Source organism: Rhamphochromis longiceps, linkage group LG13, assembly GCF_057381845.1.
Source record: "Rhamphochromis longiceps isolate RC_006_pf linkage group LG13, R_longiceps_female_GT1.1, whole genome shotgun sequence".
In the NCBI taxonomy this organism is placed as follows: Eukaryota; Metazoa; Chordata; class Actinopteri; order Cichliformes; family Cichlidae; genus Rhamphochromis; species Rhamphochromis longiceps.
This window is the reverse complement of record NC_140569.1, coordinates 13,089,679-13,115,950: the sequence shown is the minus strand read 5'-3', so window position 1 is coordinate 13,115,950 and position 26,272 is coordinate 13,089,679. Positions and strand designations below refer to the sequence as shown.

Genomic DNA, 26,272 nt, shown 5'->3' with positions numbered 1-26,272 from the left:
CCAAAAAACCAAAGAAGGCAACCACAGTAGAAAATAACAGAATTATTTTATGGTTAAGTAAAACAAATTTACAACATCTAATCAAGTCAAAGGGAAGGGGAACTCCAGGGGAAGTAGGAACGTCCTTGTCAGAGTGAGCAATAAAGAGGCACCTTCGTGAATGTAAATACAGAGTTTACAACAAGCAGCAAACCACTGGTTATACTCAAGGAAAAGAAAGACATTTCTGAAAAGAAATCTCTGGGCAGATTAACTTGTACCAGAATGAAGGGAAGAGATCGAGGAAGACACAAACTGCTTGTGATCCAAAGCATACCACAATATCTGTCAAACATAATCGAGGCAATGTTATGGCATGGGCATGTATGGCTGCCAGTGGAAGCGGGTCACTAGTGTCTATTAATGCTGTTACTATTGATAGAAGCAGCAGGATGAATCTTGGAGTGTAGAGGGCTATACTCTCTCCTCAGATTCAGACAAATGTTGCAAAACTGATCAGACAGCATTTCACAGTGCAAATAGTGATAATGACCCAAAGCATAGTGACAGTTAGTTAGTTTTGAGCCTCTAAAAACAGGAGACTATGCATAAAGTGGCTCTAATGAATAAACAGTGAATGCAGGTCTTTTTTGTAAAACCCCCTGAATTAAAGCTAACGGCTAAACACTAGTGTACAGAGGCAAAACTACAAAAATTCTGTCTCTGTTCAACAAATTATAGACCTAACTGGATAATAAGTTCACACAGGAAGTGAGACCACTGGTGAAATGGGTTGAGTAGAGGGCTGCCAAAAGAATAAGTATAAGCCATATGGCTATGCTCATTTGCTCAGAAGGACTTAAAACGCTCAGGGGGAGGAAAGAGCTGCAGGAGGAGTGCTCACACACACTAATACAACCTGCATTGTGTCTCTTTTTCTAAATGATACTAAAAGAAAAAACAGATTTAGTCATAAAAGAAAAATATACAATTTTAATTGGGAAATGACATTTTTTTTGCACTTAAACCTTTTTTGCAGACCAAAAGGAACAATTGTAAGCATAGCTCATTCAATCAGCGCTTTATGGTGCTAGAAAAAAAATCAACAAAAAAACCATAAATCCATGCTGAGCTTTTTTCCTAAAAAGGTAGTAAATATAAAACTGTACAATTTTTTTTATGTCTTCTGTTTTAGAGGACTTCATTTAAATGTCTAAAACAAACTTTTGCATTAAGCAGCAGGTCAGCTAACACGGGGGGAAGATGGTGTCATGGGCCAACAGGAGATTCTCTCACTTTTAACTCACCAAATAATTTGTGGAGGTGAAATTCCTGGAGGTCACCTTTCAGCAGAGTGCCTTTTGGTGTCCATGCTGTGTACTGGGGGTGCACGATTATCCTCCTCCAGCCGGATCATGGCGTCTGGAAGGCAGACAGGGAGCAGGGGGCAGAAATAAGGACAGGAAACAAGATAATGTGTTAAAAACACACGTGTCCAAATTAGGAAGTGAAACACGTATAGCACGTCTTGTAGCTTTTCATCTGAAGGTCAATCATTAACAGGTGGATAGTCTGTAATATTAATTTCAGTTCGGTCACAAATGACCAGTATTTGTCTCCAGAAATTAAACATTTCAGCTTTAAAAATAAAGCCAAATGTCTTTATTCTGTAACTAAGCATATAACGCAGCCAAATAGCTCATATTGCCCTCCAAAATAGCTTGACATCCCCTGCAATGCTAAAATATTTCTTTATGTTTTATTTATGCAATATGTTACAATCAAGGATCTACTCAAATTGTGTGGCTACCATTCCCCACTGGATAATATCTGTCAAAGGGAAGAATGGCATGTCTTCATGTCTAGGGAAGTGTTCATGCCTTATATAGTCTTGGTCTAGTAGAGTTGCTTGCTGCACATAACTGGATCTAGCCACAGGCTAAGGAAGCAGGCCTTCTGAGAGCTCATTAAAACAGTCTTCAAGTGAATGTACTATAAAAGAATGAGCTTACAAATAATCAGAAGTAATGGAGCGGTTCCCACACTGAAAAAACATTTATTAAAAACGGAAGTCATAGCTGGCTTGGATGAGTAAATGAAAAAGGGTTACGGAGAGGAAGAAGGCCAAGGCACGGGCTTGATACTAATATTCAAACAATTCACAAACACCTCCAGCATTGTGAAATAAATGAGCATACCGGTCTCATTTTCGTGTTACATACAAATTACACCTCAAAGGTCAATCGAGGAAATATTTCCTTTCTAATGGGAAGTTGCATGACATTTCTAAGCAAGGACGACTCTCTACAGTGACTTCTTTTTTTAGTAACACTGACATTTTCAGTGGCTGCATGAGCACTAAAGTGAAAACAGGCAAATTTAAATACAAATGAACAACTGTTTTGTAGGATTTAAAATGAGACATTTTAACAACATGGAGTATTTCATCCTAATACCAATGACCGTGCTTGGCCTATCTGCTTCACAGTTTAGCAGAGTCTGCAGAGGCGTTCTCAAGTGAGACCGAACGAGACAATTACCATTTTCAAGTTTCCACTTTAAATCTATAACAAGACTTGATCTGAGTCTCAGTTTATAAGAAATACCCAATGAATGAGGGGGCTTTTCCCACAATAATGTGAAATGGTAATTATCCAGATATGAGAATGTCGACGTACAATAGCTCATTAGTACTCTGTTACAGAGATGTTTTATACGGTACATGTGAAGGGCACTGCTTTAAAGTAACAGATAAAAGGTCAAGTAATTATATAAGTTTTAGTTCATAGTTTGAATTAAAACTGTTCTGAAGGAGGAAACTGAATCGTTCATGTTCAAAATGCAACTGTGGGCCCTTTGAAAAGAAGCTCATGTTGTATTGGAGATTGAGCATTCATACACCAGGCGCAGGCATTAATCGCCAAATAGAATAAAAAAACCTGACAACATTTTTCCTGATCTCTGCTCTCTGGTCTTGTTGTGTTGCTCCAGCTGGTTAAAAAAAAAATGTAACCGACTTAGCATTAGTTCACGATTCAAACACGAGAAATATATGAGCTTGAAAATACAAAGTTGACGTGCATTTCGTTAAACAGTTGCAAGAAAACAGCAGTCAGCAATCAAAAGTTCACCGCATATTGTCCAAAAAATTATGTGAGAAAATGTAATTACAAACCCAGACATGTCAATTCATTTTTATCTCCCAAGTATTAGAGTACTATAGTATCAGTACTATATGTCCATGCTACAGTATCAGAGCTGTGATTTTAGCCAGCAGATAAGTGTTTGGGGTGGTGTTTAGCACTGTTGCCTCGCAGCAAGAAAGTCCTGAATTTCGCTCAACTCCACCATTCTTTTCAGTTACTTCCTCCCACAGTACAAAGACATGCAGTAGTTGGGTTAGGTTAATACCTATAGTAGCAGCCCCCCCCCCCTCAAAGTCTCATATCTCTCTTTTTCCAAAACTGAGCCTCTTATCTCACCCAGCTTTGGTCCAATATAAATCTACAAGCAGCCCTCTTCAATTTTATTGGCCAAAAATCCATTCATATCACTTTTCACTGAATGTTTATCCTAAACTGTGAGAGCAGAAAAGTGAGAACAACTGCACAGGCCCTAGTAAAACTGCCCTTGATTAATGTGTTTTAGGATTTATATTTAAGTCAAATAGTCAGTGTTGGGTTAATTTAAGAGCCTCAAGTTTTGCTGGGACATGATAGAAAATAGGGTTCAAACTTCACTAAAGAAAAAAAAATGTTTACTCTACTGCGATAAATGCTACAAATGACTCAGTTTCTGCATGCAAGGGTCTGCAAGAGCCTCAGTGAGCGTGTTATAAATGTATGGAGGAGTATATATTGTCTTCAGCTGTAACACTGCATATGGGAATGTGTAGGAGCAAAGCAGTTTGTATGAATGTGCCTGTGAGAGTGGCAGAAACATAGACATCCACAGAAAGACAGAAAGAAACAGTCTGTTTCTTATGGTTGAACTGCAGTTGAGATTCAGCCAAGGTCATCCTCTTACTTATGACATACATGGAGCCAGACTGAGCCTCTCACTTGGACGCTCTCCATCTGCTCCCACTGATAAGACTGGCTACTTCATGAGCAGCAGACAGACACTACAGCTCTGTATTGTGTATTATATACAGCGGTAATGTCATTAAACCACATTAAGGTTGTCTTAGCTTGCCATAAAGATGATAGACAACATACACATGGTATATAGTGTGTGCTAGTATAAGCATAGTATAGATGTTTATCTTCCTAAAAAGTCCACTTTATAATATTTAAAATGCACTGGGATTTAAATGTGGGGTAGATGAGCTACTGCAAGGACAATACTCCTAAGTTAAAAGAGCTGTCATGCCACAAAGGTGGACACGGATCATCTGTTAATTGGTTTATGCATATGAACTGGAAAACTAATTTGTAGGCCATCAAAGACGGCTGAAAACGGCTTAACCAAAATAATAAGACCTTAACTGGACTATGCAGACTGCACACATTCCACACACTTTTCCTCAGTGTCTTCTGAAACTCATAGTTACAAGTTTAATATGTGTGCAGCTGGCTGGCCAGCAGAGCTGCTCTGCCTTCTCCCGATCAACACTCAGTCACCACTTTGTGAGCTAAAGCTTGCTTTAAAATTTATGAGAGGGGAAGAAAAAGAAAATCTTTCTGACATATCAGTGAGGACAATGAGGATTTTTTTGTAAGCCTTCTGTTTTCTGTGCTCAGAGAAGCACACGAATTCCAGATTGGCTTTGTGAAGGACAGCAGCAGCCCCAACAGTAATACTGTATGGGTGAGACATTAATGCCTAAAGAGATTAGAGAGGCGCCGTTGTGGCAGTCTTTAAAAAAAATGCATGATAGTGATAATAGATATCCGCGTTTAAGAAAGCTGCAATAAACTAATAGGGAGTCAAATTCACAGCACTGTGAGGAAGTTTTGTTTTACACACGCTGAACATAAATATGATTGGCAGTCTTCTGTCAGTTGTCTTTCCATGACACATCAAACAAATAACAGATTGTTAAATCGGGCTAACAAGCAAAAAGGTTCCTATGTCAAACCACAGAAACCTTGACAGCAGCCTGACCACAGGCACAATGTTTTCTTCATTAAAATTTCACGCTGTTAAAATGAGTGAAATTGTGAACCATCTGCTTAAACACTGTCATGTCCTCACGCGAACACATACAGTGGTCTTGTAAAGGGCTACATTCAAAACTTCAAACAAATGGCTAAAATCCAGGAAAGCTTCCCTGACGGCAAAAGGTCCACAGGCTGATCACCATAACTACAGCTGATGATCTCAACATGCGATGCTTCCTGTTAAATGAGCCTTAGCCCATGGAGGTGGACCAATTGGCAGGAAATGAGAACAAATTGATTGGGAAACAGATGGAAGAGAAGCAGCCACTATAAAGCCCATGAGGCTTTAAAGGAAGGAAAGAGTTGAGGGTTGGAAATGAAAATGAGGCAGAGAGACTGAGAACTGAGAGCAAACAGCATGAAATAAAGGGCAGATAAAATGAACTACGGGACATAACTTTTAAAAGCTTGGAAGAGAATAAAGAGATTCCACGTTGAAATCAGAGAACTTAAACCTGAGATCTAAATTGGTTTCACTTCATTCACTGAGAGCAAAAAGTAAAACTTTCAACTGTGGCGTTTGCTTTTCTGTCAGTGACACATTTTGAACACATTGCATGTGATCTGCTTCGTGAAGTTAAAAATATTGCAAATTGTCTGCATGATAGATATTTGCTGTGTATTGCTTCCAGGAAACAAGACATTGAACAAGGCCTTGAAAATTTGCCAAGGCATTCTCACTCTCGCACATTTGTTAAATCTTCTTCTCTCTGAAGTGGTCCACACCGAGACAATATCTACACCGTCAGAGCCAATTTTTAGACTGATTTAAGAGTCATTCAATTTTTGTTTTCAGATTAATCAGCAGTGATGGCAGAACAGGTCTTTGCGACCTTCCAAAAAACCGCATGAATGTGAGACAGTTAAGCTCTTTAGAGGCACAATCTGTGATCCAAATATAAACTCAAAGGTCAGTACCACGAAATCTCAAAAGGAAAGCTGCCACACACTCTCATGTCAAAAGACAACAAGACTTAAGCATTTGTGATGTTTGGACTGGCACATTTTCGCTTTAAGAATAATAAAAAGTAAAGTAAAAAAAAAAACCACTGCGAATTTCACCACTATGCCAGTATTAACTATATGTCAATACATTGGGATCAGCATAATAACAGCATAATGCATATCATTTAATGCTACATGTATAAACACAACAACCAGCATAAAGGGGTAATCTGCGACTTGCCATGAGTTACTGTTACGACCGATAAAGGATTTTTATTATCAATGCCGATATTTTGATATATCTGCCAATAATTGTTTCTGTCAGTCCCAAACAACACAAACAGATTTCCTTAAGAAATATATTGCGGATTATTTGCTTATATATCAGCTGGTTGTTGTGTTTGTAACGTTCCAAACTCATATTGCCAACAGTGAAGTTGGAGAGTGCCCTCTAGTGGACAAATTATCCAACATCAACACTCATAACACAGTTGAAGGGTGTTTCTCCTGTCTCTACTTTTTAAATTTTAATTTGTGGGCTTTTATAAATGCCGATACTGATATAGCAGTGCATAGCTAATAGGGCTGCACAATTAATCGTTAGAAAATCGCGATCTCAATTCATACTTATGTGTGATCTCATTTCCAAATGACAACGATTTTTTTTTTTTTAAAGAAAAAAAGATGACGATTGTACCGCATTTTGATCCGGGACATAATCTGCATGAAAACAAGCGCTCACTCTTCCTGCTCAGCAAATGACAAGGGCGGAGCCTTATACCACGTGATACAGAAGCCAGCTGGCAGGGGAAAAAACGGAGAGACGAAGCTGTAAGGCCAAGAAAGTGACAGGAGAAAATCCGTCCCGGTCAACCACCCAAACATCAATAACGGGAACAGCGCTTCCCTATACCCGTCGAACTCCCGCAGGCACAAAGAAATTACAGAGGCTATCACTTATCACCTGACCAAAGATATGGCTCCCATCAACACTGTGCAAAGCGAGGGATGTATGAAAATGATACTGCGGTCAACACCCTAGACAAACGCTACACAGTGCCATCCCGCAACTATTTTTCAAATGTTGCACTACCTGTTCTATACACGCAGTGTCGAGCAACGGTGGAGGTGGAATTACAAGCAGTACAACATTTTGCTTCAAGGACAAAATGTGAGACATTTATTGTTTTGTTATGTTTATTTATTGTTTTTATGTTCTGTCGCAACTGTTACGAAGTTGATGTGCAGTTAATAAGTGCAATAAATATTTATATTGGAAAAGAAAATCGTGAGAGAATCGTGATCTCAATTCTAAGCCAAAAAAATCATGATTCTCATTTTATGCAAAATCGTGCAGCCCTAATAGCTAATATCGGCCAACATATTGGGCTCTACTGACAATAAAACAAAAATAATGCTAGGAAAATCTGTTTATGTTTTGTGTGTTTGAAAGAAGAAAAAGAATCAGCTGATCGATCTAATTTTTAAAATCACCAGATCTCGAGCAGGCCCCTCCTTGTTTTTACAGGCTTAGTACTGGCTTGTGGTCGTAGCAAGCAAAAGAGACATACATTGTGTTTGTGTTTAAAATGCACAAACAATCAGCTCTGCAGTGGCGATAGTGAATACACAAACAAACGTTTTGATGAATAACAATGTATGTTTGTTTACTCCACAGGGTACTTGGAATTTTCTTTGGCCTTTGCTTTTGAGACAGGTTTTTCAGCAAAGTTACATATACTGAAACCATAGCTGATTTCACATGCAGTAAATAGGTTTTGAAATACCCTGAAATACCTGCTGGGCTGATAAAGCTTCTATGCTGAATGGCAAGTCTAATACAGAAAAAAACCATTAATGACTATCCCTTTGAACTGAAACTAACAAATACACAGAGAAACCTGCACTTTCAAGTGTTTATTTAGATGAATTCTATCATTCAGGGTCAGTGGATTAAAACCTCTGGCTCTCTATATAAGTTATAAAGCAGCATACTGAAGAAAACCCATGTAAGAGTTATACCAAGTAAAGAAAAATCCTACTACATTAAGAGATTTAGAACTGATAAAAAGGAGAAAAAAAATAAAATTATTTCAGGAATGTGCCACTTCACTGTGAATTACCTCTAACTTGAACTAAGCCTCTGTACTAGAGGATAATTCATGCCATTATGCCATGAATTTAGATGTGCTCCTATTAACAGCCTATTGATCCTGGCGATGTAGACAGTGTCAGATAATGACAGGTCTAACCCAAGCCAAGTCAAATTACAGGCAAATGTATTCATATTAAGCACTTTAAATAAACAGGCTGTTTGCAAAGTGTATGAGTCATCAGTGGAAGGATGGGACTCGCATGGGTTGAGGGTATTTATCTGCCCAGAGTGTGAATTAAAAAATCCAATCCCGGTCTCCACATCATTAACCCTTAGTAGCTGCTATGACCTTAGATGTTCATTTGATCTTAACATGTTTTGGTGAGTGTCGGAGTGGAATGGGATGAGGCTGTGTGTCTATGTGATGGGGAGTGGGGGGGGTGACCCTTTGATGTTGTAATGCAAAATTTCTTTTATCTCTCGTGGAGCGTTTGAGACCGGGCAGGCTGTCCAAAAACTCAATTAGAAATACTGTGAATGTGTGCTGACAGCATAAGAGGAGGCGTGAGGCACAGAGGTGTGAAGGATACAGGGAAAAAATAAATGTAACTATTAGTCCAAATGGGACCACTAACTGAGCAACACAGACCTAAAAAGTCGATTTTTTTTAAATATAAAATCTGGTCAATTTAACTACAGAGAAGGAAAAAAGAAAATCCTAGAGTTTGGTAGCAAAATGTCCAAAGAACAAACCAATTTTCTGTTTATGACTGACTCAGAATGTATAGCATCCAGCTGGTGTACAAGTAAACTTTTCACCGACATTCAAGTTAATGGATAGCATTGCCTTTGATGGATAGCGGAATGCAGCTTGCTTGACAAATGATGGGTATCCTTGCTGCACAGAGTGAAATTCTTAAACCCATTCATCCAGCCACCAACCAGGGCTTCATCATCACAAATACCACAAAGATAAAGCATAAAAGAATTCAGAATCCCCAAAGCTCAAAGCTCTTAGCATGCTCAATCAGCCAGAACTGTGTGGGTTGTTGGTACTTCCCTGATGAAGTACACTACCATAACTTAGAAAGAAGGTGGGAAAAAAGAGGGAATGGAAATAAGGATGAGGATGGAATGAATGGCAGGGAGAAGAAGAGGCGGAATATGTGGCTGCATGTTTTCCCCATCTATTTGCTGTGTATATGAACAGGACTGGCAGACCTATCTACATTCTTTTATGACACTGAAAAGATCCACTGCAGCTTAGGTGAGAAGGGAGGAAAGCAGAGAGTAGAGGAGGTGGGGAGGAAAAGAAGCAGAGGCACGGCTTTTTACATTAGGCTTTTCATCTCTCTTCTGCCATCGGTCATCAGAAATGGGAGAACACTGACTCCCAAACACTGTGCTTCATTCCAATTCCATTTAGCTCACAACTGTTTGAGAAAGAGGGCTATATTACAATGTCCCGAAAGGCACAAAAAGAATTATTCATGCACAAAGGAATTTAACTGCATTGTTCCATCGCCAGTACCAACAAAAGGATATTCTAGGATTTCAAATGAAGATGGTCATCCATCAGACAAAGGCTATTTCTAATATTCATCTTTCTGTACCAGTGATAGTCATGAAATACTTCCTGTGGAGTGTCATGAAATAAATAAATAAATACCTAAATAAAGGAAAGAGGTGAAAAATGTGGTTAAGAGGCCGGTGCCGCAACATCAGGAGAAACACACTGTTAAATCTGGCCCCCTTGATCCGTTTAATCAGAGCGCACTCAGTGTCTCCCACAAGCACACACACAAAAAAATATACTCTCTTCTCATACATCTGTGAGACTTACTGGGTGACTTTTTAATATGTTAGGCCATAACTAAGCATGTATAATGCCGAGAAGTGTTTGTGTGTGCAAGAAGTCACTTCAGAGAGAATGATATGTTTACCTTGCATTTAGAAATCATGGGAAAAAAGCATCTTTAGGCCATTTGTTTGTTTTTTCACAAGTTATTTGTCCAGTTTGACCTTTTAATGCTGCACAAACAGTAAGTCATAAACAGTAATGGGGACCCCCAAGATCTTCATAGTGAAATTGAGCTATAACAGAAAAGAGATCTGAGCTTTATTTTCGGAGCGTTTAAAGTGAAGATCCAATAAAATGCTGTGCAGAGGGAGAAAGAGAGGACTTAAAATAAAATAAGAAACGGAATAAAAAAGGTAATAAAAATGTAATAAACTGTAAAACACAACTTTATAATAGTACTGAATAGTAAAAGGCATGGCATTATTTTCTAGTATGTTTATGACATCACCAGATAACAGAACAACAACTTTGTCCTCTTTTTCTTGACTGCTCATAACGAGGCTCCTACTGAGGCTGTTGGCTTGTGGCTGCACCTGCACCACTGAAAGGGACCGGCTCATAACGAGACATACGTGAGCATGATCGGCTGACCATTGCGTCTCTAGTTATGACAGCCAAAACTTCTCCATAGATGGACAGGTAATGATTTTGCTCCAGTGCTCCAGTCAGGCAGTCTCAAAGGAAAAAATATCAATCAGATTATTTTGATAAAGACACTTTTTTTGATCCAGTGGCATTTGATTAACAGCTAATCTGGATATTTCTGTCTTTGATGTGCAGTTTGTACAAATCTGGATTTATTCTTTACGCAGTTGGTTTGGCTAAACCATAGACTGTATAAAGCAAACATGACATTACCAGTCCGATTTTAAAGGCCGGATGATAAAAACTTGGCTCTGTAATGTTGAATTTTTGGAGCTAAAAGTGACCATATATGGATGAGAGGGTAGAGCTCTACCCGCTCAAGTTATCAACTAATGTGGTTAACAAACTACACACTGACCATATGAGTGCATCACACAGGACAAATATAACTACTAAATGGTGCTATGTAACATACTAATTAAATACTAGAATGTCACTAATAAAAGCTGTTGCGCAAATGCAATACAATACAATTAACGACAGGCAGGAGCAATTATTTGCCAGATAACTGCATTAGAAATTTTCCAGAAAGCACCAACACCACAGAGAAGTCTATTTCAGTGACTTGAATTAGCTAAGGCAAAGCACGAGGCACAGCTGCAGGCTACAACCACCCATGCTGGAATCCATCTATCAATCAAAGTGACCACATCTCTAACCCTTCAAAGCTAAATGTATTATAGTTAATATATGGCCAATACCATGACTTCTTTCCCCACCCCTCCACCAAAAAAAAAAAAAAAAAACTAAATAAAGTGCACAAAGGATTTTAAATTATTTCATGATTCAGGCTTTAAAATGCTAATATTAAAAACTGGAGCCCTTAATGAATTTGAATGGGCAAGTCATTAAAAATATCCCCCACTGTACAGTTTATTAAAGAGGATAAATTAGCTATAGAAACTAACATTGTTCCAGGCTGTAAACATGATGGTTTACATCGCAGTCTTGACTTGTTTTTGGAGTCAGCTGCAGATTTTTACCATTTTGAATTTTTCACCTCTGCTTATCCTGCTTTAGCAAAAGCTAAGCATTTTAGCCATTTATCAATTACTTTCAGTTATTTGAATTATAGTTTCAATTTTTTAAGTAATTGTTCACACGTTTCTGCATTCTTTGTCTTAGTTGCAAAAATAGAATTCAAATCTTGATTTTCTTTTGACTTCGCTGAGGCACAAAAACCCTCTTACCCCCAAACACAAATAGAAGTAATCTCTTAGATACAAATATCTATGTGGTAGCTGCTCTATAACATGTAGGGTGTTCGGTGTTTTAGGGAATGCTTTGTTTAAAAAATAGGTAAATAAAAATGAAGCACTATCACCCACCAGGAGAGAGAATCGTTTGTTGTTCAAAGTCTGAAAATACCTGCAGCACAGATAAATACAATGTTGGGAATAATGAGAGGCAATAAAATTACAAAAATGCAAAATACAATCAAAACAAAACGCATTAGAGAGAACAGCGTAACAACCTTATTAACGCAACACAAACTGATTCACAGTTTGCTGTTTAGAATGACAGCGGCGTTTGTTCCTTCCTCGCTCTGCTGGATCAAGAGTTAATTTTGCTTTGAGCGACTGTGAGCGGCAAGTGACAGCGGCGAATTAATGGTTCGTTATACTCAGTGTAAGCAAATGGCGAGCCAGTGATGGAGCAAAATGGATTTGCGCACACATCCGACGCCAACCATGACATCTCTTCAAGTATTCCAAAACAGTCAGACACTCATGAAGAAGAATTTAAAAGCAGCACTGGTTTGTGAAACCGCGGGACTTTTTCAAAGCACATGCGGAAAGCTACTTCTGAAGAAATCTGAAACCTAAAGAAAAACTCAAACACTCATAATCATTCATCATAAATGTGATACATTGCTCACTCAAACTTGAGCTAAATGAATTTTCCACTTTCTTTTCATTCAGGGCAGTCGCTTGAATCAACATGACACCTTGCACTTGCCATGTGTTCAGAGGTGCAAGATCAAGTAAAAAAAAAAAAAGTTAAGACGCTGTTGGCACTGTGGGATGGCTGGTTTTGGAAAGGGTGTCATTAAATTTTGATAGACCATGTCAAAAATATTTTGCTAGCTTGGGATTAATAGAAAGAAAATTGCACAATTGCAGAACGTGTTGTACATGCAAATCCCATTAAGAGACACGCTGCTGGTTTTACTGATGTGTTTTGGGATCAGTTTGTTTCTATCACATTAGCTATTTTCTCTGGTTTGGAAGTCACACGATTATAATACAGAAGCTCTTTTTAGGTTCACACACATGAGACTACAAAACTCTTAATCTCCTGTGTCCACGGATCACCTCAGGGTGAAATTCAGCCAGGCATCGCAGATTAGAGTCCATCTATTCTAGTTGCTACTTCAAGGAGAGTTCACAAATATTATATCTTCTATTCCTTGTACCTTTTACTTACATATATATTCGTATTTATAAATGCAAGTATGTGTACTTGTGTATATATTGTTTTTTTCTGTATATGTCTGAAATAAAGATACAACACAATACAATACAATCTCTGCCATGATCCAAAAAAGAGCATGTGTGAGTTATCAAATGGGAAAATGTAAATCTCCAGTACACCATACCATCTTTTTTTTCCTTATGTATTCTAAATAGCTTAATATAAAGGGTGGCACATGACGGTAGCTCTTTCAATCTTTCACAACTCCGGGGGCAAAAAGTTTAAAAATACACAGCCACATTCAGGCAAGACTTATGACCAGGAGCCAGTGATGTGTAGAGGTCTTATGGATGTACACCAGGCTATTTGCATGTGTCATTCTGATGGATGAAGCACAAGCAGAGATCAAATGACCCTGCTGCTCAGACAAGTGTTGTGTTAAGTTGGGCCACATCCTGTCCCTTGCACTGTTGCTTTCATTTAGTGTGAACACGCTCATACCATTACAGCAGCGAGACCTGCTAGTGGTGCTGAGGGATGGTGCCTTTGCACAGAGGAACTGGGAAGAGTGGGGATCAATGTGAAATGTGCATGAAAGATAAGAAGAAGAAGTACATGCTTTAAGTCTGTGAACCAGAAAAATAAGCCAGGAAAAGGATGCCCCCAGTAGCACTCTAGGAGTAAATAAATTCAGTGATTATTAAGAGATGAGGGGTTTTTATTCCACTCCCTAAATTCCTCTGAATTATGCAACTATGAAAAAATACTGTGACACGAAGATCTCCAAAGACTAAAGATAGCACAACAGAGGTAAATAAAATAACGAAGAGCTAAGCAAGAGATTTATTAAAAACAGCCCCAAAAATTTCCTAATAAGTGCACACTCTCAAAGCAGTGACTCAGCAACGCTACGACACACTAAAACTTTCTTTTCTGACTCGCCGGACACTTACTACTTTTATCACCCGTGGCATATTGTTAGCTCAAAAGCAGAGACAGAAACATAGTAATTATTTCTTTTGAGGTATTACATTGTTGCCATTCCAGTGGCGGGGAAGTAATGATAACAAACTTACATAACTTAACAGAAAATGTTTATGCTTTGGCAGCAGTCATGTTTTCAAATTTGTTCTGCAAAACAAAGAAAAGTGACTGCAGCTCCAGGGGAAGAATGTCTTGCCTTTGATGCAAACATCTGCCCCATGAATTGTCATTTCATTTTTTCCATGGCTCTTTGAACCATAAGGACACAAAGGGAATTCTTCTTGAAGCTCTCACTCTCTCTTACACCCAAATAAAGTAAGATTCAATGAATTTGTTTGGTTAGGCCATTTTAGTCCCGTCAAGCACTTGCACTGTACTCTGCAGACACGCATTAATAAAAGTACACACTACAGCCTTGTGCAGGAGAGTCGAGAAGTTGATACACTGTGTGACAGATCTCTACAAGATGCATTAAAGTTTAATACTGCTTGAATCAGCACATGCTCTCAAAAGTTGCAGGGCTGCACATTTTCCTGTACTAAGATAATTATTCTGTAAACCGGAGCATCCAAAACATCTGCCCGGACAATCTGTTTCACATAAATAACCTGATTAGAACACAACTTTGTTTTAAGCATTTTGACAGATTTCGCATTTCACCCTTCGGCTGCTCTTAGACACATTCAGCGGTGAGACAAATAAATCTTGCTTTAGACACCTGGTGCTGCAAAGACTGAAAGAGTCAAAACACATGAGGAATTTCAACTGTCTACAGAGTCTCAAGCTCTCAGTATTCCTGCATTGTTAATGTTACTGTTCACTAACAAAGCATTACAGCACAGGCCAAGTGGTTTAAATCCCAATTGTACCCAGCCACTAGCAATTAAAACACATAGGTCTGGCAGTAATGTGATTAACTTTCTTCACATTAGCACAGGATAGTTCTTGGAAGTGAAACTCGGAATTAAGAAGGAGCCCAAACACTGGATTGTGAACAATGTAAATAACCTCTGCCACATCCTGATTATGATATATGGAAAGCAAAGCACTCTGCTCAAACTCCTGTCCAAAGCTGAGACACAATAAACGGGGTCATTACCAAACCAGGGAAATTACTCAGACTGTGTTTCACTTGCGCTCCAAAGAACGGTCGATCATTGTTAACTTATTATATCACCTCAGATCCTGATAGCCAAAGTACAAATAATAAACAGAGAGACAGCAAAGAGGTCACAGGGGTATCCATCTCCCCTGGAGATTAAGGATTAAGCAGGATGTGACTGATGTAACGACAGGAGCTTTAGGAAAAAGATGACTGCAAACTCTTAACTGCCCCCTTCGTGGCTCAGTTGAAAATGAGATTTAATGAGATTATTTTAAAGAGCTTTAGTGAGACTAATCTGGATAAAAAAGAGCTGTTAAGTAAACATGAACAGCAAGAAAGAACAAAAAGGTGGCTCCGCCTGGAAGAAAACTTCAGGAGTGCTCGGGGTCATCGACAATATGTCGCCGTTTTAATGAAATATGTGAACTCTCGAAAGAAGAACTGCAACAACTCACCCTACCAGCAGAATGCCTTCTGTTATCGCGCTTCCAATAGTTTATTATTTTATTATTATTCAAAGCTACGTGCACAATTATATTTTAATTAATAGTATTTAACAAATTGCTGTATGGCAGAATAATTTATTTGCAGAAAAAATAAACAGTGCCAGTGTAAACATAATTGTTTAAGTCAGTAGATCTCAGTAAGCGCACAGAGCAACTCCTACTCCTATAGTTGTCTGTATCTGCCAAAGTAACACTTGCTACAATAAAGTCTGCTGCATTTCTTCCAAAATATAAATATGAATTAAACGATCATACAAGTCCTGAATCTTTTGCGTTAATCACAACAAACAAACACACATTCACAGTGTTGTGATCGCAATCAGCAGCAGGACAGCATCTCCTCCGCTCCACTGGTAGTGTGTAAACAGAAAACAGAAGGGGGGAAACCAGTGAAACAAACTTCAAATGAAGGAAGATGTAAGCCAACATTTTTTGGATTGACTTTTAAACGTGCTGTTTGATAGCTTGCTAACTCATCCAAAGGTAACGTTGCCTGCCCTTCGTGTTTTCGACCAGCTTCAGTCACGCAGTTGAGACGGAGGCAGCATGATACGTGTGAAGATATGTGCGATTTGTTTTGAATGTGAGAAAAGTTCATCTATATGAGAGCAAATATTTGGCTGTAATAAAGAATGGCTGAGATGCAATGTCATGCCAAAAAGGCGACGGCAAATCTGCACTGTGCCTCCTAATCTATATGAACACAACATCAGCTGTGCTCCTTCATCCTGCTCAGCGCAAACAGGTTTGTTTGAAGCAGCAAAATTCCCAAACTAAAACCAAAGATGGCGCCTTCCTTTGTGCTTTTGCCAGCCCCGCTACACCGCTACACAAGCCCATAGTGTCCTTTGTCTTCTCTGTTGCCTCTTTCATTTGAAGAGATTTAAACTGAACTCATGCCAGGAATCCAGATGTATAAATCAACCGTGATTCAACCATTGAATTTTCATGTTTACACTATTTTTTAGCTGACAGAATATTGATAAATAATCAACTCCTGCAAGTCCACTGTGTTGCCTCTGTATGCAATAAATATGTTCGCCCTAGGTTATGATTACATTTCATAGAAACACAGAGGGTACCAAGCCAATAAACAGTTTCCTTTTTTAATACCAACATTACCCTGCCAAAAAACTTGTATGGAGACTCGCTCTGCAGTTCCATCAATCCTCTGTTGTTCCTGGCCTGCTCATCATCCTAAAGACACCACTAAATTTAATGTACTATGGCTGTCTGGCGCTCCCTCACATCACTTCATTTCTGTAAGACCTCTAGAATCTGTGGAACTTGAAATTAGATCCAAGGCTACACAAATAATGTTCCAACTCTTCTGTGGCAAAAATGTTTGATAAGGTGTGTGCCCAGTGTTTGCTATTGCCAAGGGTGTCCACAGCTGATAAAGGCCCAAAAAAACAGACGACTGCTCCTAAAGCCTTGTCCAGTGATTCATGTCATTGCACTTCTCCAACAAAGCTTTCATGTCATGCCAAGTTACACACATTCCTGCAATGGCCTTGAGATTATTATCACTTTGCTAAGTGGAAGTAATCCCCAGGTAGATGTTAAAGAGTTATACTGCACCATCCACAAAAGGTAGAGGAGTGAAAATACCAGCAAGGGCAAGTAGGCTTTCCCTGATCCACACTAAATCAGTACTGTTGCTCTCTATTACCTTCTGAAGAAAAAAAAAACACAAAGGTAAAGCTTACATTTTTATTTTTTCACTAAACTTTAGTGGCTGTGCATTCAAGAAAAATCTGTTGGGGCTACTGAAATTGATGCAATGCAATGTCTTATGATACTAAAAGAAAATGTATTGCTTTTCCTTTTTTTTAAAAAAATCAGGGTCACCCTGTAGTAACCCTTGAAGCTCTTTTCTGACAAGGTTTGCATCAGAAGTTTTTTTCTTTTACCATTCTAATAGTCAAACCATGTCTTTAAAGATATATATTGAGGTATCAAAACTTGTCATTAATGGGGGGAAAGTTTAGAAAAAACATCTCCAATATAAATGACTCACCGAAAAGTTAAACCAATACTTCCTACCCTATTGCACTTTTAGTCTGTTTTGCTTTTGTCCTTTCCAGCTCATAGCCAGCAGGATGGGGTTGAACGCCCACAGACTATGTTGGTGTTTGATCATTTAAACTCACCACAAGTCGTTTCTTCCAAAGGTCATTATCTTGCTGCTGGATAAATCCCTGTCTTTCTACTTTTGAAACATGCTTTTTTTTACCATTCTGAAAGCAATATATAGTACTCATTTCAGTGCCATATTATCCTAATATTGCAGACAAAGGGCGCAGTAGCACAGTTTGTTCCAACGCTGACTCTGTAATCAACTAAAGTGGAAGCACTTGTAGGAATCATTTGCATTAACTTTTAGGCTTATTTGACTTCCCTCGCTTCAGGAAAGGATGTGCGCTACTTTCCATTAAGAAGAAGGTGAAATCCCCATAAAGCATCGCACATCTGTGTCCCTCTTCTCTAATTCCAGCTTCAGCTTTCAACTTGTCCAATAAGAATAACTCACCATGGAGTACAAAATAATAAAGTATCGAACCAAACACTTCTTAAGCAGCTCGCTGACAGTAAAACAAATTGGCAAAAGTCTAAGGAAACAAATACAAATACGCTTTTGTTGCTTTGGAGTCAAATGCCAAAATGCCTGAAGGCTGAGGGCCTTGTTGGCTTCAATTAATTCCCCTCTACAGAGTTTAGCCCAAGGGCATGCTATACATTTTGCCCTACCCTCGAACAAGTTCTGCAACTGACTGTTTCTTATTTAAATGCCAATCAACCAGACGAAAAAGGTAGATTCAAAGACAGGCACTGGATCAAGCGCCTTTCAAAAATGGCATAAATTGCCACTCTTAGACCTGCTTCAGGGGAAACATAAAGAAGTGTCATGAAGAGCGTTTCATTTGACTTGACTTTGAGCACAACATTTTTAACTTTAACGTTTGGTGCAAACTCCAACGAATGATAATACTGAGACGGGTGTAAAGCTACACCAGAGGCAACATAATCATCAGCTGAAGTGCAGTTAAAAAAGGGCAAATTAATGAGTAACAAAAACTGGTGTGTAACACTATGTAATAACCGTAACACAACATTTGATCCATAAAGCATGACTGCAGCATCTGCTCAAATTCTTGATGGATGGAGAAGAACAGATGATTTCATGACAAGCTGCATAAACAGAACAGAAGTTCAACACTCAGTTTGAGGAAAACTATTAACACATTCTTCTTCTTCTTTTTCTAGAAAATTGTTTAATAGCCCATAGTATCATATCTATGCAATCAAAACTATACAAAAATCAACCAGAGTTAGAAAGTCTATTCAAATTGACACTACTCTTAAAAATCACAACATCAAGATGAACACAGGTGCAGGATTTTAAGAAATGCTGTTGATCACCGTGTGACCTTTTTAAAACTTTTTTTTGCCACTGTCTGTTTTTATGCCACATGTTGCTCCTTGAGTAGTTTTTATGAGTTCAACTTTGGTAGAAGATCATCCGCCTTGTTTTAATTGCACAACAGGTGTTAAATGAAAGAGAAAAACCAAGGTACATCATAGATGTAACGCAGCTTAAGACACATTCTGATGGATGAATGAAGATGAAACACATCTGAGTTACAACCCCAATTTCAAAAAAGTTCTGACACTGTGTAAAATGTAAATCAAAACATAATGCAATGATATGCAAATCCAATAAACCCATATATTTTGCACAATAGACATGGAAAACATATCAGATGTTTTAAATGTTCCATTTTCAGAAAGAAAAATGGTCATTTTGAACTTAAAGAAAAAAAAGTTTTGACAGGGCCACATTTACCACTGTGTAGCATCCCGTCTTCATTTAACATCCATCTGTAAACATCTGGGAACTGAAGAGACCAGTTGGCGATGTTTGGAAATTGTCTGATAAGGGCTCAACAGCCTTGTGTCTTTCTTGTATTATGTTTTGTTTTATAATGTGCCAAATGTTTTCAGCTGGTGAAAGATATGAAATGAAGGCAGACCAATTCAGCACCTCATCTACTACAAAGCCACATGGTGTAGTAGATGCAGTATATAGTTTAGCATTGTCTTGCTGAAATATGCAAGGTCTTCCCTGAAAAAGCATTCAAGCTGAGTGCCTTGCAAACAATTTGATTCACTTAATATGAGCCTCAAGAGCTGGATTACAAAAGCAAGAGAGAGACTGACAGAGACAAACAACTGGATAAAACACAAATGAAAAAGTGCAGCAGGCATTTTTTCAGTTGTAATGTGCTAAAACATTTCATGGTGAAATCCTAAAAAGAACTTACTTACTGATAAAGTCTGACAAACTCATCTTGACAGGAACCAAATCACAAAGCATGGTCTCATCTAACTTTGTGTTGGAATGATTAGACTTTAAACGCTCTCCATCTACTTTTAAATTAGGAGATCCATGTTGTGACATGTTGTGCTTTCTCTGACATCATCTCTGATAATGAAAAGGCATCATTACAATTTCCAGAAATACGAGTGCCTGAGCATATTACGTGATATATAAGACTAGAAGAATTAATAAGGCATTTTTTGTTGTACCACATGTTTCTCTTTACTTACATCTCTCACAAAAAAAAATATTCACACTGAATCATATAGATTAGCCTTATTACATAAGTGTTTTAATAGCATGTGTAAATCATCCGCTTATTATTATGTATAATAGCATTACTTCAACCCCGGCATGCCATTAGTAGCTTATCATTGTCGTGGGGGGGTGGTCTTAAGGTAACGATAGGGGAATGATAGAAGAAGTGGTCGTGTTGGTGCATTCAAATGCACTTGTTTCATTCCAGCCCAGCATGAGTTTTACTTTTTCACAGCAGACATTTGGACTTGTCACAGTAGGAAAAGCACAGGTGACTCAGTTCCATTATCTGTCTCAGTAAGCGATGGGACAGGTAAAGCAGCAATTCACCTGTGTTTTCTCTAGTGTGACAAGTCAAAATGTCTGCAAAAAGTCAATTTTACTCTAATTTTTTTTCATGTGTTGTGCTACAACTGTGTGATTGTGTCTTTTGCGCCGTGTTTGTGCATGGTGCAGCAGGGTGGAGCAGACAGATAAGTGCAGAGCAACTTGATGTTACTGTACTATAAGTGCAGTAAAAACTGCTGAGGGACGGGAAGCTAGAACTGCCTGGTCCATTAGCAGATGACCCTTTTGGCTCTACAGGACAAATATTTGTACGTTTATGAGAAAGGAAATAAAAGTGTCCAACTTCCTACGGTCTTTTGCCTCTGAGAGCACAGTCAAACTCCGTTTTTTATCTGTAAAGAACAACAAAATAAAAGCAATTGCAATTAAAGTAGGAAAAGCACTGGATTGTGACACAGTGAGTGGTATTCCCGCAGTCTGAAAAATTGTATAAAATACCCTGCTGACAGAAATCATTGTCACTTTGTAATCATACTCCATAACAGCAAGCTGTGTAGTACATAGTGCCGCCTTAATGATGAGAAGTAGCGTTCTTCAGCATGTCAGACAATATGTTTGATAAGCCTGAACATTTAAGGTGGTAATTTTGACAATTTACACCATCATATGTAGGTTTTTTAGATCTTTTGATAAAAAATAGACAATGAGTGCTGCATTGTCTGGAAAATGCGAGAGGGCGTGGTCTTTGAAAAATCCAGCGGTGTGGGGAACAAAAGAGAAACGATCAAAGAAAGCTACCTTTAAAACATCCAGGCACTCTTTTGTGTAATAGAAAAATGCACTGTCTCTTACGATTATTGAATACACTATCTCTGAGTTTTGTTGTGTTCCTCAAAGTTTAAGCATTTCACATTTTTTCCTTTCATTCTTCTAACTGACACGTACTCCTCATACATCAAAGCATTTCACCCAAAATCACACGTATCACGAATCTGCTCTCTAAATGAGTCTTGCATTTGTTTATCTCAGAGTTATTAGCTGTTGAGCATTATGAAACTGAAGCTAAAACAAATGTGTAAACAGAGGATAATTGCCATCTTATTAACACTTGAAAATGGAAATACCAATCCCCACATAAAATTTTATTAGTTGGCAAACCAGACTTTAATAGGATGACTAACCATTGGGCTCACATCAGCTCAAATGAGCATAGGGAGCGTATTGTTGATTCGGTCTGCGTATACTTCAATGTTCACGAGCTACTGCAAAACCGTTCTGCAGTGAGGAAACGAAAGACCGCTGTATGTTAGAGTTTCATTTACAAAGCAATTTTTACTGTAATCAATACCATGTGAAAGCATATTAACTCAGAATAATAAACAAGGCCTCAATGGCAACAACATTAATTGGAACAAAGGGACATGTGATGAGAGTTTGAGTCCGTGTGAATTCAAACATCCGTCATTGTCAGAATTTCTCCTTTTCTGTACCAGTCACAACTCTCCAACATTTGAACTGGGCCACTTGTTGTTTGCAGCTTTTGACTCACAGCGTACACATCGCTCTGGCACTCTATTACTGGCTGTTGTCGTGTTCCTAATCTATTGTTCTCACTCCCTATGCGTACAGTAAAGCGATCCTTTGCCTTGAATGTATCCCGCAGGACCTCCCCAGAAAATGATGGAGGATAACTAGTTATTGACTTATCTGACAGGAACTGGCAGAAAGCAGACATAAGAGAGCAATCATATATTAGTCATGAATATGAATTCCCTCAAGTGAGGTTTTGCTTTGTGAAGAGAGTCAGAGGGTATAAAAGAGGCAGTGACATATTACAGAGGAAGTAAACGAAAAATTCAGAGAAAAGTTGAGTGCATCATAGCACGTTTGCAAACATTTGCAAACAAGTATGAAAACACTCTACTGTACCGCACAACTACCAAGTGACTCTCAGAGCAATATTTACAGCTGACACATTCACCTGTAAACCTAAAGACAACACAAACTATCTGCACTCTAGCTCTATAAACCACTCTTCTTTTCCTGGCTAATGCCCGACACTTGAACTATTCCTCACCTGCATTATCCTGAGTTAGGTGTGTATAGTTGTGTGCTGAACATGCACAATATCCTATGGTAAACATACAGCAGCATTTTTGCCAGGCCTTAAGTGAGGCACTTTATTGCCACCAACTATAAAGAGCTGTCAAATAAACGCTAGGTTAAAAATATGCTTTTTGCATTAGGTGCCAATATAACTGCAGCGCAGCCCTAAAATAAATAAATAAATATATATATATATATATATATACACACACACACACACACACACACACACACACACATATATATATATATATATTTCTGCTTTAAATGTCAAAGATGTCAAGCTGCCTGTTAGGTATCTGAAGCCAGTGTCTTCCCAGCATTGAGTCTCTGAAGCAAAACAGGCGCTATGAACCTGGGACAACAACAGTAGCTGCCCAGAGAGAGCAGAGACAAAGACAAACAGGCAAAGCACTCACCTCATAAGGCTTTACCGTAATCACACCCTGCAGCAGCCCATCTACCCACAGGAGGAACAAGGGGGGATGCAAGAAGGAGTGCAAATCTGTTTATGGATAAGATAACTGAGCATGCACTGATTGACACCCTTCTATCTGAAGCTGAAAACGCCGGTCCCATCGGTTTCAGTGATTACCAGAAGCACACAGTTTTGCCCAGGGAGCCTCTCAAACTGAGACATTTAAAGGCCAGCTACAAGGAATTTGTGTTATTGTTTTAATAATTGAACTGAGATGGAAAAGTTTCTGCCCATGTGCTGTCTAAAGATAGACACTGTTCTTTGCTCTGTTGTGGTCTGTGTGGCTGTGAAAGTGGATTAAACAGGCTTTAACATCAAGACGAGCTCTAATGAAACCCAATGGGGGAGTTAGCCAGTCTGTTTGGCCAGCTGACTCCTGTAAAATACCCATCACTGTCTCCTATTTTCTGCTCTAAAAGTAGCCTGGTGGTGCCAGTCAAAGTACACTGCAGCCTCAGGGTTTTACTCTTGTACTGATGCCTTTGTCTGAATCATAAATTATTTATTTCATCTAGTATTCTGCATTCTTGTGTTTGTTTGTTTGGAGGAACGTTGTTTCACCTCACTGTGTACTGTTAAATTGTATATGGTTGAAGTGACAATAAAGCCAACTTGACTTGACTTGATTTGACTTGTTTTTCATGCAGCCTGTCATTTTTTAATACATATGCACCACTGTCTGTGCCAGTCATTGCTTAAAACATCTGGCACACTTTAATGAACAACTGAAATGGATTAGATGGGGATTTGTGTAGAAATCTGCCGCTTTTGTTGTATGGATTTGTGCAGCATATTTACAGTTTTGTTACAGGAAGTCGCAGCCTGGGTTACTGTTTCCCGTGTTGATTCTACGCTTGAGGTATTGCCAAACAGGCATAAACGAAGCATTGATTTTATCATTAAACTCTCAAAAAGTAAATCCAAGCCACTCCTTCTAATGATCAAACTTAGTGGAGGGAAACAGTTTGACTTTTGCTTACCAACGATAGAAGACTATCACCTCACATCAGTCCTATAAATACTTGTAATACCTCACATCTTATTTTTTATATCAGTAGATATCAACAAGTTTGGAACCTACGGTATGAGCAGAACAACAGGAGTAGAAGATAAAAGCTAAGACATTTTCATGTTCTTTAGAGCCATCTAGACCTGTCGCCAGGATCAGTAGTACTGTCCTCCACCCACAGCCTATTTGGAAAAGTCATAATGATGATCAATACAACAGTAGCACCGTCCACAACAAAACCATCGATCAAGAGAGGAAAGCCTGAAAAAAATATTAGTCAACCAATATTGACCGGGCCGCAAACAATACATCACACAGTGAAAGCTCTATTGCTGTTCACCTTCTCTCTCATGTGTCTTTTTTCTCTTTTGTGAATGTCCTCGCTGCATTTCTCAACAAAGGAGGCAATGGAAAGTCATAATCATCGCAACACATTCCTGTTCACCCTTTAACAGACTTGTCACCGACCCAGCATTCAGCACAATACGGAACCTGACGCACTGTTCCCTAACAATGGTTTTGTTGATATATAGATATAAAAAACATGCTGGTAGTGTTGATATGTGCAACGTATTAAAACTATCGAGGTTTACAAAAACTGTAAAGGAATCACAGAGTGTATAGGAGTCTGTCATTTCTTTACAGCTACTGTGTTGTCAAACTCACACTCTGGTTTGTGTGATGAATAACTGCTGCAGTGGACTAAAAGAAAAATATTTGCACTATGGCACAGATGCCATTGCCTCTGTTCTTACTCATTATCCAGTGTAAAGTCAAATGTTCCCTCACTGAGAGGGAACATTCCTTCACATTGCCATCTATGGACATCATAAATAAACAGTCATTCGAGTTAATAAATGCCTTCCAATTGCCATATAATAATGCTATTAATTTGCTTCCCGGACCACAGCAATACAGAAACAAATTCTTTATATTAGGAAAGCAAATAATGTGAATGTGCCACAAGACGAAGAACACGCTGCGCATTAAGGACGACCTCTTTTGGTGAAAATGTGCTTCTTTTTGGAGATTTTTGTCGAACTTCTGGTAATTCAAGATTTTGCTCATGATAGGAATTTATGATTTTCAACTTTACTAAAGCATAACGCTTCAGAAGCCACGTCGTCTTTTTACAGGACAGACGTGAAGAGCGCGAAGGGTTGGGCATGGATGCTGAGCCGGCGGACGGCAGTGGCACTTGTTTTCTCAAACTTGCATCAAAACAAAAGCAGATCTCAATCGAACCCGCATTGCTATCCTGTATATAATGTGTTCGCTTTGGAAACAAGCGCATGTAATTTTATTCAGATTTTCCGGAACTTCAAAGTGAAGCGTTTTGGGACGAAAAACGCGGCACAATAAAGCAGCTGTAAATCGTTTGTGGGGGTGTAAAAATATACTTTTCTTGACAAAATATTTCCCAAACTTTCGCTTTTTGTCTTATGCACACCTACCTCACATCGTTTGCGGATGCGTGCGCGGTCAAAAGCGGCAGAAGTAGATGAGGAAAAGACAATCCAGGGAAACTTGTCACGCGTCCATGTTTGGCATATCAGCAGTACGGCAGTCCAATCTAATCACATCTGAAGCGCTAACGGTACTAAGCTAATGGGGCTCGGCACCTTCTACTGTCACCGAGACGTGGATTGGGCGGCGATGTCAGGAGCACCGCGGGATCTCCAAGAGCGCGCGGAGAGTCACTGCGGCGGGATTGGTCAGAGGAGCCGTGACGCACCGGCAGGTGGCACACCCGTGGAATAAAAGAAGTCCATATTCATTCATAGACAATAGCTCTGGGGAGCCGGAGGAAGTCATTGCACACAGCGGCAGATTAGACTGACAAATCTGTAAAAGTCATACCCGATTCCACACAGTCAGGTTTCTCACTGCTTCAGCTACGTTTGCCCAACTGCAGACGGTGTCATGGCCAAAGCTTCAAGTTTTTGAGTTCACACAAAATATTTCATATTTCCTATATTACGAGCAATGATATACATTCTTTTTGGTCTTATTTTTGTAAATAAAATATACAAATAAAAATATCTCCAGGTTGTT

The 26,272-nt window shown here is 38.9% G+C and overlaps 1 protein-coding gene across 1 annotated transcript in view; it reads right to left on the bottom strand.

Annotated features, from left to right (window-relative positions):
• Window positions 1-25,850, bottom strand: part of chrm3a (cholinergic receptor, muscarinic 3a) — an 83,581-nt gene extending 57,731 nt beyond the window's left edge. The window contains exons 1-2 of the mRNA XM_085428319.1: window positions 25,672-25,850; window positions 1,287-1,401 (exon numbers count right to left, since the gene is read on the bottom strand). The gene's annotated coding sequence lies outside the window, so the exon portion shown is untranslated. The remainder of the gene's footprint in view (window positions 1-1,286; window positions 1,402-25,671) is intronic.
• Window positions 25,851-26,272: the final 422 nt, after the last annotated feature.